This window comes from Scyliorhinus torazame, chromosome 20, assembly GCF_047496885.1.
Source record: "Scyliorhinus torazame isolate Kashiwa2021f chromosome 20, sScyTor2.1, whole genome shotgun sequence".
Classification (NCBI taxonomy): Eukaryota; Metazoa; Chordata; class Chondrichthyes; order Carcharhiniformes; family Scyliorhinidae; genus Scyliorhinus; species Scyliorhinus torazame.
The window spans coordinates 62448857-62461548 of NC_092726.1; positions in this window are offsets into that span (position 1 = coordinate 62448857).

Sequence of the window (12692 nt, forward strand, 5' to 3'; positions counted from 1 at the left end):
ACCCCCCACAACTCCTGCCATTGCTATTCCACTGTCTGCCATGCTAGGCCCCTTTTCCAATCAACTCTGGGCAGCTCCTCCCTCATGTCTTTGTAGTTACCCCTATTTAATTGTAATACGGTTACATCTGACTCCAGCTTCTCCCTCTCAAACTGCAGGGTAAATTCTAGCATATTGTGGTCACTGCCCCCTCAGGGTTCCTTCACCTTATGTTCTCTAATCAAGTCTGCCTCATTACACTTCACCAAATCCAGAATTGCCTGTTCCCTAGTCGGCTCTGTCACAAGCTGCGAAAAAAAACCATCTCTTCGACTTTCCACAAATTCCTTTTCTTGGGATCCACGCCCAACATGATATTCTCAGGCCAGCTGCATATTGAACTCCACCATGATTATAGTAATGTTGCCTTTTTTACATGCCTTTTTTATCTCCTGATCTAATTTCTGCTCCACATTGTAAGGTTTTCGGGCAATTCGGCCCTTTTTGGACTGCCCAAGAATAAAACCCAGAGACTGTAAACTGGACACTTTTCAGCCAAGGGAACGTAACCAAATTTCCCAGCAGACTTGGTCCGCTGAGCTGAGTAGGGGCATAGGTATTTACAACCCCCCCCCCCCCCCCCCCCAGGAGCTACAAGGAAGAAGGAGCCAGACAACTAGATCAGATTAAACACAGAGACAAAGGGGCATGGTAATACAAAGGGGCCTGCCTGCAAGCAGGACAATGGGATGGTCATAGCCCCATGCAGATGTAAATGACTTGGCCTCCACCAGAGCAGAATCCAATCAACACCCCATCAACATAGCAAGGTGAGAATAGCAGCGATCTCCGGAGCAGATGGAAGACTTTGAAAATCTTCACAAGAGAGCTTAACCTTGTTATCTAAAAGAGCAGACTGTCTGGGCTCAGTATATTGCGCTGGAAAAGCCCTTGAAGATAAACGGTAGGAAAAAACCAAGTTGGAGGCGGACCTAGGGGAGGTACTCCAATCTTGACAGGAGCCGCCGGCAGGAACTCACTGGGTGGAGGGGGCGGAGTCGGCACCAAATTTAAATCGGGACAGGTCTGCCTGGCTGGAAGGAGCGGACCTGCGAGGAGAACCCGGACGTTGACAGGTCTGACCGGCTCAAAGGGGGCGGGACCAGCGGGAACTTTAAACTTGGACGATACAACGCAAATGCGAGGAAAACCCGGAAGTCGGCAGGTCTGACCGGCTCAAAGGGGGCGGGACCAGCAGGAACTTTAAACCTTACCAATTCAATGCAAAAGGGGCTAACCGAACACAGGAAAAAGCCAGGTAATTCAATATAAAAGGGGCTGTGTTTCGATTGAGGGTCGGTTGGCTTGACCTCTCCACCTTTGACTTGACCTCCGGCAGCCTGTGACTGTAAGTACCCTGCAGCAGCTTGTGAAACTCCCTTGACTTTGATAGTGGTTGAGGCTTTGGGGAAGGGGACTTGATTTGTGTTTTGTGCCATTGCTAAACTTGTGTAACAATAAGATTTTACGTTGTGTCCGTTATAGTACTTCCTGAATAGACTTAGTTGTGTTAGGCTTAAGATTTTATTATAATTTATTCTGTTTGATGATTTTGACCTGGGTTTTGCAATAAACCGCGATTTGCTGATAATTGGAGTCGTTTAAATTCTTCAATCTCTCACCAGCGATCTCTGATCAAGTCATTGTTAAGATATTCCTCATCTTAATTCCGGGGTGGAGAATCTCGGGTCATCCTGAACGATTCGAACCCGTTCACTCAGGACAGGCTGCTGCTTAGGTAATAAACAGCAGTGTCCTATTCTCTCTCTTGGGAAAGCTACTCCAGCGAAGTAGGAACCGGGTGGGTGTTGTACCACCGGCAAGAGAGAGAATCACCTGGGCATTGGTGGGGGTCTGGATATCTGTGTGATATAAGCCTCAGGCTTAGGGATAAACGGCAGGCTTGATTCAGTGCTTTCTCCCGCGGAGGTGTCCCAGTGCGGCATCCCCTGGTCTCTGAAGTTTCAGTGCCAGCTGGAGGGAGACACACACAGATACTCAAACCCCAGATATCGTCCCAGTAGTGGAGTAGCAGAGATGGAACCCTCTACAATGGCGACCGCGGCAGGAGCCCGGTGGTTTGGAGTATGTGACTTGGCAGAGGGGGTGAGGGAACGAAGTAAAATGGAGGAGAGAATCTCCTCGTATATGTGGCAAAAGGTCAACCTCACTAAACCTTGGGTCTCAGAATTAATCAATGCGGAGCGACCTGTAATGGCGGCGGCCGCATGGACAGAAAGTAAGGCGCACAAAAGGCACTTGGAGAAGGCAGTGTGGCTGGTCTGCTTGTCCCAGCAGGTAGCCAAAACAGAGCGAAGGGTCGAAGAATTAGAGCAGGAGTTGGGAGAAGTTAGGGCCAGCGCAGGGGACAGCGCTAGCGCAGCGGAACGACTGCGGGAGGAATTGGCAGAAATTAAACAGGGCAGCCTACAGGAAAGCGAGTCTAACCGGTGCGAGAAGGAATATCTCCACTGCCTGATAGTGGAGGGTAAGGAAAGGAACGGTGGCTCCAGGAACTCTATGCTCGGAGTACAGAGCAGTGTAGGAAGCTTGAGGGGAAGTCCGGGACATCCAGGCAGCGTACCGAGTGGCTCGCGAGGAAGTAGGGGACTGTGCTCACGGGCCGTGCCAGGCACGGATAACGGAGATGGAGGAGACCTTGCCCAAGGTCAGGGGACATGTACACCTGGTAGGTCCAGGAGGGTTCCCAAGGGGCAAGGTGCTCCTCGCAGTGGATGATTCCCCAAATGCCAAGGGGAATAGACCGCCTCCTGAGGCGCCGGGATTGTGTCCGGGTCGGCAGGGGGGGATCGGACTGCACGTTCAGGGGCAAGTCCAGGGGGGGTCAGCAGGGTACCCCAGCTGGCGGCGTGCCCGCCTGGTTTCGTATGTGGGTCCCCATGGGATGGGGACAGACCGCTGCCTGGGATGCCGGTGATGGGGCCGGGGCAGCAGGTAGGGTTTGGACCGCCCGGTCAGGGGCAGATCCAATGGGGATCAGGGGTGTATCCCCTGATAGCGGCGTCTCCTATGTGGGTAGTTAGCCCGGGGACAGGGGGGCTACCCAACGGGGCAGGAGAGCTGGACGCCGGGGAGGCGGAGGAGCAGGAACCCCAGGTAGGGCAGATGTGCCCTGTCAGGCAGAGCAGGTATGGTCCCCCAGCGGGGCTGGCAAATAGGGGACTGGTTGAGGGCGACATTATCATTCCTCATGGGGCAACCGCGCTCAGGGGAATGGTGGCCCACGTTCCCAGGTTAACTCCGAAAGGGGATCCGTCGCTTCATTTTATGGAGGTGGAGCAGGCAGCCAGCATTAATGACTGCGACGAGGGGGAGCAGGTAAGGATGCTCCTGATGACCCTAGATGCACAGCTATGCAGGGCAGTGACTTCCGGGAATGGGGGAAGACCGGACACATGGGCGGCAGCACGGACTGCTGTGCTGGAGGCAATGGGTTTGAATCTGGGGAGCCCTTTCATGAGGGTGGGGGAAACCAAGCAGCAACCAGGGGAATCTCCCACTATGTTCGCAGACAGGCTGTGGATTGTCTATGTGGAGGCATGCGGGGTTCCCGCGGATAGACAGAATTTAGGGGAGAGAAAAGCCCACTGGCTAAAGACCCTAGTAGCTAACTGTCTCCCTAATGTTAGGGCAAAAGCCGAACACTGGTTCGAACCGCAGACCCCGGCCCTTAATGAGGAAGAGGTCCTTAGGAAACTCACCCTCGCATATCGCAATGGGGAGAGGAGTGAGGAAAAGCCCCTTAAGGGTAAGGTGCATGAAATCGCGCCAGCACCCCCTACGAGAGAGTGGAAGCATGAGGGCACCCGGACCTCCGACAAGAGACCGGTATGCTACGGGTGTGGTAAGGCCGGGCATTTCAAGCGGGAGTGTGAGAACCCTAGCAAGGAGGAGAGGGTCAGACCCCGGCGGCAGGAGCAGCTGCCCCGGAAACCATCGATTTAAAAAAACTTTTAGCCTTTTTGCAGAGCCTAGCAGCTGGGTCGGGACAGGTGGCAATGGCAATGGGCCAGGACCTGCCCCCACCCACACCACAAGAACCCGTATGACTACCCAGGGAGCAGCCTCAGGAAAAAGGGAACGCAGGGGTAGTTCTAGCCCCAGACCCTGGTCCGGTCCAGGTGCAGGGTCCCATTCTGGAGGCTGCCTCAGTGGCTGTTTGCAGTTTAAATCCCTTAAGGTGGGACCCATGCGAACGCCACATCAGTCAATTTAAATTGTTACACCCCATAAGGGCAAGAAAGAGCAAGTTGGGGGGAAGACTGGGGGTGGTAGTGGAGAAACCCCCCGTAGAATTAACGACGGTGGGGGAGGTCCCTGACTCCACGGTCACACAACCGGTGACAAGGTGCTGTCCCGAAGGGGCAGTCCCAAAGAAACCGACAGTGCTGCAAGCACCCAGCCCAGGGACAGTAACGATTCCCAAGCCCTTACCTGTGGGTCAGGTGGCCTGTCTTAGTATAGAGGCTAGGGAGGCATAGGAGAGGGAGGTATCACCTTGGGCGTGGGAACCATCCAGGGGACGAAGGAGCAATCGGGTCTCCAAGCCCCCGGTAAGATGGTCCCCAGTAGAAGGGAACGGTGAGGGATGTAGGACATTATCCAGTGCTGCCACAGGTAGCCCAGTCTCCGGAGGGAGCAGAAAGGGATCCCCGAACCCCTTTGGGGAAGGAGAGGCAAGGGGCAGTCCGGACCCCCGCGAGGGGAAGGTCTGGCCCGAGCCGTTGGTCCAGACACGTGAACAGCCCCAGTATAGCGGGGTCCAGTTTTAATTTGGCCACCCGGAGACGGGTGGCATTGTATATAGCATTCCCCCCCTGTTAGTTCTAATTAGTGTTTAGTGGTGTGTGGGTTATTTAGGATCGTGGGATCACAGAAGCGCACAGTGCAGTGATATAATGATTGAGCAGCAGGCACTAGGACCCTGGTGGAGCCGGTCTGTGGACACAGAACCACAGACAGGCTGCGGCAATTTCATGTCAATTTCCCAACTTCAAAGCGGGAGCTGCTGCTGCCGCTGGATAGAAGCCATGCACTTTAAGGTAGGTAGTTCTGTAGAGGCAAGGATGCATTTTGTCTCTTTTACAGATGGGGCACCCGACGATGTGGAGCTTGCTGATGATCTTGGCGATGGTGGGACCGGGAGAACTCCGCAGAGGCGAGACAGAACAGTCCTTCGTCTATGGGTGCTCTGGCGGCAGAGCCCCTGTTGTCACTACCGGACAGGGAGACCAGGTGGCCACAGAGCAGACCCGCTACTCACACCTGGGAAGGTGGCCTGGGTGGCTGGGGTCGAACTCGACCAGGTACTCCAGCCACCAGAGCTTCACCTATGGAGAGGCCTCTGTACTCTGCGAGGAGATACAGGTGGCGACTGACCGGGTTAGGGTGACTGAGGGCAGGCGGGTGTGTTTAACCTGTAAGGGGGACGTTCCTTTGGGGAGATGGTGGTGGCTCAGGAAGCTGAGCCTGGACATGAGGATCGGTCCTCGGACGGGGAACGCCTGGACAACAACACCTACCGGACCATCACGGGGTCACCGGGTAGGATCACCGTTTGCTGGGATGTGGTGGGCTTCTGACCATGGCATTTATTTGTGTTTATGGGGGTCTACCAAGGCATGTCCACAAGGGGCATCGATCACTTTTGTTAGGTGGTGGCAGAACCCAGGGAACGGGATGAATTGACCGCAGTGGGGAGGGATGTGTAACGCCCAGGGAAGGGATGACTGTAAAAGCTACCGAACTGCTGGTTCAGGTAAAGAGACCCCTGCCCACAGCCCAACCAATCGACCCTTACAACTGTCCGATCACCACCAGGGGGGCCTGAGAATGGTTTAGTGCTTGTCCCCACAAAGAAAATGTTGTACCAGGGGGTACATTATGCTGTCGCCTCAGTTGTACTGAACCTCTCAGCTGCAGGTATCGACGATGGAGGAAAAATGAAGAGCCTTCAACGGGAAGAAGCGAAGTGCAGCCAAGAAAAGAGGATCCTTAGTGAAATAAAGAGATTCAAATGTAAATAGGTGTATGGATTCGCGGGTTTCAGTTACTTGATTGTGATATATGTACAGGGACCCTTACGTTTGGGGTTCCGGTGAAATGTGTGTATGTTACTGTGTGTTTGAATTAAGTATGGTCTTGTCTTTCCCTTTCAATGAAATTAGGGGTAGCCTAGATTAAGGGAACTGTCTTGGGACTTGTAGTTTCGCATGTTGTTGAGGGGGGGGGGGCTACGGTCCACACAAAAGGAAATGATTGCCCTTCACCTGTGTCGATACGGTCCAAGCAGGTAGGGACGTATCGAAGGGGCATCTGTAAGGTTTTCGGGCAATTCGGGCAGTCCTTTTTGGACTGCCCAAGGATAAAACCCAGAGACTGTAAACTGGACACTTTTCAGCCAAGGGAACATAACCAAATTTCCCAGCAGGCTTGGTCCGCTGAGCCGAGTAGGGGCATAGGTATTTACAAACCCACCCCCAGGAGCTACAAGGAAGAAGGAGCCAGACAACTAGATAAGATTAAAACACAGACACAGGGACACGGGAATACACACGGGGCCTGCCTGCAAGCAGGACAATGGGATGGTCATAGCCCCATGCAGATGTAAATGACTATGCCTCCACCAGAGCAGAATCCAATCAACATAGCAGCGATCTCCAGAGCAGATGGAAGACTTTGAAAATCTTCACAAGGGAGCTCAACCTCGTTATCTCAAAAAGCAGACTGGAGGCGGACTTGGGGAGGTACTCCTATCTTGACAGGTCTGACCGGCTCAAAGGGGGCAGGACCAGCGCGAACTTTAAACCTTATGGATTCAATGCAAAAGGGGCTGGCCGAACACAGGAAAAAGCCTGGTAAAACGGATATAAAAGGGGCTGTGTTTCGATTGAGGGTCGCTTGGCTTGACCTCTCCACCTTTGACTTGACCTCCTGCAGCCTGTGACCGTAAGTACCCTGCAGCAGCTTGCGAAACTCCCTTGACCTTGATAGTGGTTGAGGCTTTGGGGAAGGGGACTTGATTTGTGTTCTGTGTCATTGCTAAAACTCTGTAACAATAAGATTTTACGTTGTGTCCGTTATAGTACTTTCTGAATAGACTTAGTTTGTGTTAGAGTTTAAGATTTTATTATAATTTTTTCTGTTTGATGATTTTGACCTGGGTTTTGCAATAAACCTTGATTTGCTGATAATTGGAGTCGTTTCAATTCTTCAATCTCTCACCAGCGATCTCTGACCAAGTCATTATTAAGATATTCCTCACCTTAATTCCGGGGTCGAGAATCTCGGGTCATCTTGAACAATTCACTCAGGACAGGCTGCTGGTTAGGTAATAAACAGCAGTGTACTATTCTCTCTCTTGGGAAAGCTACTCCAGCGAAGTAGGAACGGGTGGGTGTTGCACCACCGGCAAGAGAGAGAATCACCTGGGCATTGGTAGGGGTCTGGATATCTGTGTGATATAAGCCTCAGGCTTCCGGTTAGGGATAAACGGCAGGCTTGATTCAGTGCTCTCTTCCGTGGAGGTGTCCCCGTGCTGCATCCCCTGGCCTCTGAAGTTTCAGTGCCAGCTGGAGAGAGACACACACAGATACTCAAACCCCAGATATCGGCCCAGTAGTGGAGTAGCAGAGATGGAAACCTCTACACAGGGAAATGCTGGAATCCATCATCAAGGAAGGAATAGCGAGGCATCTGGATTGAAATTGTCCCATTGGGCAGACGCAGCATGGGTTCATAAAGGGCAGGTCATGCCTAACTAATTTAGTGGAATTTGTTTAGGAATTTATCAGTGCGGTAGATAACGGGGAGCCAATGGATGACGTATATCTGGATTTCCAGAAATCTTTTGACAAGGTGCCACACAAAAGTTGCTGCATAAGATTAAGGTGCATGGCATTAAGGGGAAAGTAGTAGCTTGGACAGACGATTGGTTAATGTATGGAAAGCAAATAGTGGGGTTTAATGGGTGTTCCTCTGGTTGGCAATCAGTAGATAGTTAAAGGCAGCACGGTAGCCTTGTGGATAGCACAATTGCTTCACAGCTCCAGGGTCCCAGGTTCGATTCCGGCTTGGGTCACTGTCTGTGCGGAGTCTGTACGTCCTCCCTCTGTGTGCGTGGGTTTCCTCCGGGTGCTCCGGTTTCCTCCCACAGTCCAAAGATGTGCAGGTTAGGTGGATTGGCCATGATAAATTGCCCTTAGTGTCCAAAATTGCCCATAGTGTTGGGTGGGGTTACTGGGTTATGGGGATAGGGTGACGGTGTTGACCTTGGGTAGGGTGCTCTTTCCAAGAGCCGATGCAGACTCGATGGGCCGAATGGCCTCCTTCTGCACTGTAACTTATATGATAGTGGTGTCCCTCGGGCATCAGTTTTGGGCCCACAATTGTTCACAATTTATAGAGATGATTTGGAATTGGGGAGCAAGTGCAATGTGTCCACGTGTGCAGACGACACTAAGATGAGTGATAACGCAAAAAGTGCAGAGGATACCGGAAGTCTGCGGAAGGATTTCGCTAGGTTAAGTGAATGGGCTACTGTCTGGCAGATGGAATTCAATGTTGACAAATGTGAGGTGATCCATTTTGGTAGGAATAACAGCAAAAGGGATCATGAGAGGTATGGGAAGGGTGGATAGCAACAACTTTATTAAAACATTATTATTAAAACATGCTGCCATGCAGAGAGATCTGGGTGTGCTAGTGCACGAGTCGCACAAAGTTGCTTTACAGGTGCAACAGGTGATTAAGAAGGCAAACGGAATTTTGTCCTTCATTGCTGGAGGGATGAAGTTTAAGACTAGGGAGGTTCTGCTGCAATTGTATAAGGTGTTAGTGAGGCCACACCTGGAGTATTGTGTTCAGTTTTGGTCTCCTTACTTGAGAAGGGTCGCACTGGCGCTGGAGGGTGTGCAGAGGAGATTCACTAGGTTAATCCCAGAGCTGAAGGGGTTGGATTACGAGGAGAGGTTGAGTAGACTGGGTCTGTGCTCGTTGGAATTTAGAAGGACGTGGGGGGGGGGGGGGGATATTATAGAGACATATAAAACTATGAAGGGAATAGAGAGGATAGATGCGGGCGGTTGTTTTCACTAGCAGGTAAAAGCAGAACTAGGGGGCAAAGCCTCAAAATAAGGGGAAGTAGATTTCGGACTGAATTAGCATGAACTTCTTCACCCAAACGGTTGTGAATCTATGGAATTCATTGCCCAGTGAAGCAGTAGAGGCTCCTTCATTAAATGTTTTTAAGAGAAAGAGATAGTTTTTTGAAGAATAAAGGGATTAAGGGTTATGGTGTTCGGGCCGGAAAGTGGAGCTGAGTCCACAAAAGATCAGCCATGCTCTCATTGAATGGCGGAGCAGGCTCGACGGGCCAGATGGCCTACTCCTGCTCCTAGTTCTCATGTTCTTATCTTCTTTCGGTCAACCAATTTTGTATCCAGTCATCCAATTTTTCCTGGATCCCATGTCTCGTAACTTTCTGAATGAACCCACCATGGGGAATCTTATCAAATGCCGTACTGAAATCCATATACACCACATCCACTTCCCGATCTTGTTCAATTTTTCTCATCACATCCTCAAAGAATTCATGAGGCTTGCGAGGCATGACATGCCCCTCACAAAGCCTTGCTGACTATATTTAAGCAAACTATGTTTTTCTTAATAATCATAAATCCTAACACTCAGAATCCTTTCCAATAATCTGTAATTCTCAGGGTTTTCCCTATTCCCTTTCTTAAACGGGAACAACATTCGCCTCCCTCCAATCGTCCGGCACTACTCCAGTGGAGAGTGAGGATGCAAAGATCATCGCCAACGGCGCAGCAATCCCCTCCCTCGCTTCCCGTAGTAAGCTTGGATATATCCCGTCAGGCCCAGGGGACTTATCTTCCCTGATGCTTTTCAAATTTTCCAGCACATCCTCCTTATTAATATCATCCTATTTGAGCCTATTAACCTGGTTCACACTGTTCTCACTAGCAACAAAGTCCCTCTCTCCAGTGAATACTGAAACAACATATTCACTTCGGGCCGCCCCTACCTCCTCAGACTCTCGGCACAAGTTCCCTCCACTAGCCCTGATTGGCCCTACTCTCACTCTGATCATCACCTTATTTCTCACATAAGTGTAGAACGGCTTGGGGTTTCCCCTAACCCTTCCCGCCAGGACTTTTTCATGCCCCATTCTAGTTCTCCTCAGTCCATGTTTTAGTTCCTTTCTGGCGACCTTGTAACGCTCGAGAGCCGAGTCAGATCCTTGCTTCCTCAACCTTACGTAAGATTCTTTCTTTCTCTTGTCTAGAAGCTCCGCCTCTCTTGCCATCCAAGGCTCCTTCACCTTACCATTCCTTCCTCGTCTCAGTGGGACAAAACTATTCAGCACACGCAGCAAGTGCTCCTTAAACAATCCCCACATTACTGTTGTGCATTTTCCCAAGAACAACTGTTCCCACTTCATGCTCATCAGTTCCTCTCTAATGGCAGTAGAATTTCCCCTCCCCCAATTAAATACCTTCCCATACTGTCTGTTCCTCTCCCTCTCCATGACTATGGTAAGGGTCAAGGGTTGTGCTCACTGTCACCGAAATGCTCTCCCACTGAGACATCTGATAACTGGCCCGGTTTGTTGCCAAGCACCAAATCAAATATGGCCTTCCCTCTAGTCGACCTATCTGCATAATGAGTCAGGAATCCTTCATCGACACACCTGACAAAATCTGCTCCATAAATCCATTTGCACTAAGGATGTCCCAGTCAATGTTAGGGAACTGGAAGTCACCCATGACGTCTCTGTTACTTCTGCACATTTCCAAGATCTGCCGCCCAACCTGATTCTCCAGATCTCTGCTGCTATTGGGGGATCTGTAGAAGACTCCAAATAAAGTGACGGCTCGTTTCTTGTTTCTGACTTCCAGCCATACTGACTCAGTAGAAAAACATTCCTCAATAACTCTGTTTCTGCAGATGTGAAGCACCTTTCCAGCGGTTTCCCTTACCTCCCACATCCTACAGGAGGAGCATGCAACTGCCTTAACTTCCACCCCTTCTGATCCGAATTCCCAAAGTGATGCAAAAGGAAATAAAAGCAAGATTAACACCCAATAGGCCCTTATCAATATTGTTGCTACTCTCTAGTGAACCCTCTAAAATTGGTCATTCTGCTGTATGATATAACTATAGCTTGCTGCCCCCTTAAAAAAACCACAACTCTTACCTTGCAGAATATAGCTGAGATTCTGCCCTGTGAACCGGTCGCGAGGCTCCGCCCTCCGGACACTGCTCCCATGATTCCTAGCTGCTCCTGGGGTTCCTGTTAAGGTAAGTACCCGAGCGACACAATATTTATATTTACCCCCGCCCGTCCTTGCATCGATCTCTATATCCATCCATCCAGAGCGCCCTCTGTCGGCATCCCTGTTGCTTCTCTCAGTAAAAATTCTCGACCTCTGCCCATCCTGTTTGTTGCATTATCCTTTCAGTGCCTCTGCCAGTTTGCCCCTCGCCTCCTACACACAGCGCACGATAGTTTCCAATTCAATTCACAATATTCCGAAATTGTTTATTCACATGCAATTTAACCGTGTTACTAATTATTCTGTGTTTGTGGATAATTATATTGTTTATGGAAAACAATGACGGTGTATTTGTCAGTATATAAGTCAATATAGTCGCACGTTGTTTTATTTCCGTTAACAGATGAACAATTATGCTGTTGCTTCACCCATTCGGTTGCACATCTCTCAATACAATTCAGAAGTTACTGATTGAATGAAGCAATCCTGATATAACTGAATTGAAAGGACTGTGGATTTTCGATTCTGCTGTCATGTCGAGGCAAAGAGCTAAACAGACGTCTAATTAATGCCATCTCCCACTTTGCTATTGGATTGGATTGGATTTGTTTATTGCCTCTTGTACCGAGGTACAGTGAAAAGTATTTTTCTGCGAGCATCGCAACAGTTCATTAAGTACATGGGAAGAAAAGGGAATAAAAGAAAATCCATAATAGAGCAACACGAGGTATATAATCTAACTGCATAAGCGCCGGCATCGGATGAAGCATACAGGGGTGTAGTGTTAATGAGGTCAGTCCATAAGAGGGTCGTTTAAGAATCTGGTGACAGCGGGGAAGAAGCTGTTTTTGAGTCTGTTCGTGCGTGTTCTCAGACTTCTGTATCTCCTGCTCGATGGAAGAAGTTGGAAGAGTGAGTAAGCCGGGTGGGAGGGGTCTTTGAGTATGCTGCCCACTTTCCCCAGGCAGCGGGAGGTGTAGATAGACTCAATGGATGGGAGGATGGTTTGTGTGATGGACTGGGTGGTGTCCACGACTCTCTGCAGTTTCGGTCCTGGGCCGAGCAGTTGCCATAGCAGGCTGTGATGCAGCCAGATAGGATGCTTTCTATGGTGCATCTGTAAAGGTTGGTAAGGGTTCATGTGGACATGCCGAATTTCCTTAGTTTCCTCAGGAAGTATAGGCGCTGTTGTGCATTCTTGGTGGTAGCGTTGACGTGGGTGGACAAGGACAGATTTTTGGAGATGAGCACCCCGAGGAATTAGAAACTGCTAATCATCTCCACCTCGGCCCCACTGATGCTGACAGGGGTGTGTACAGTACTTTGCTTCCTGAA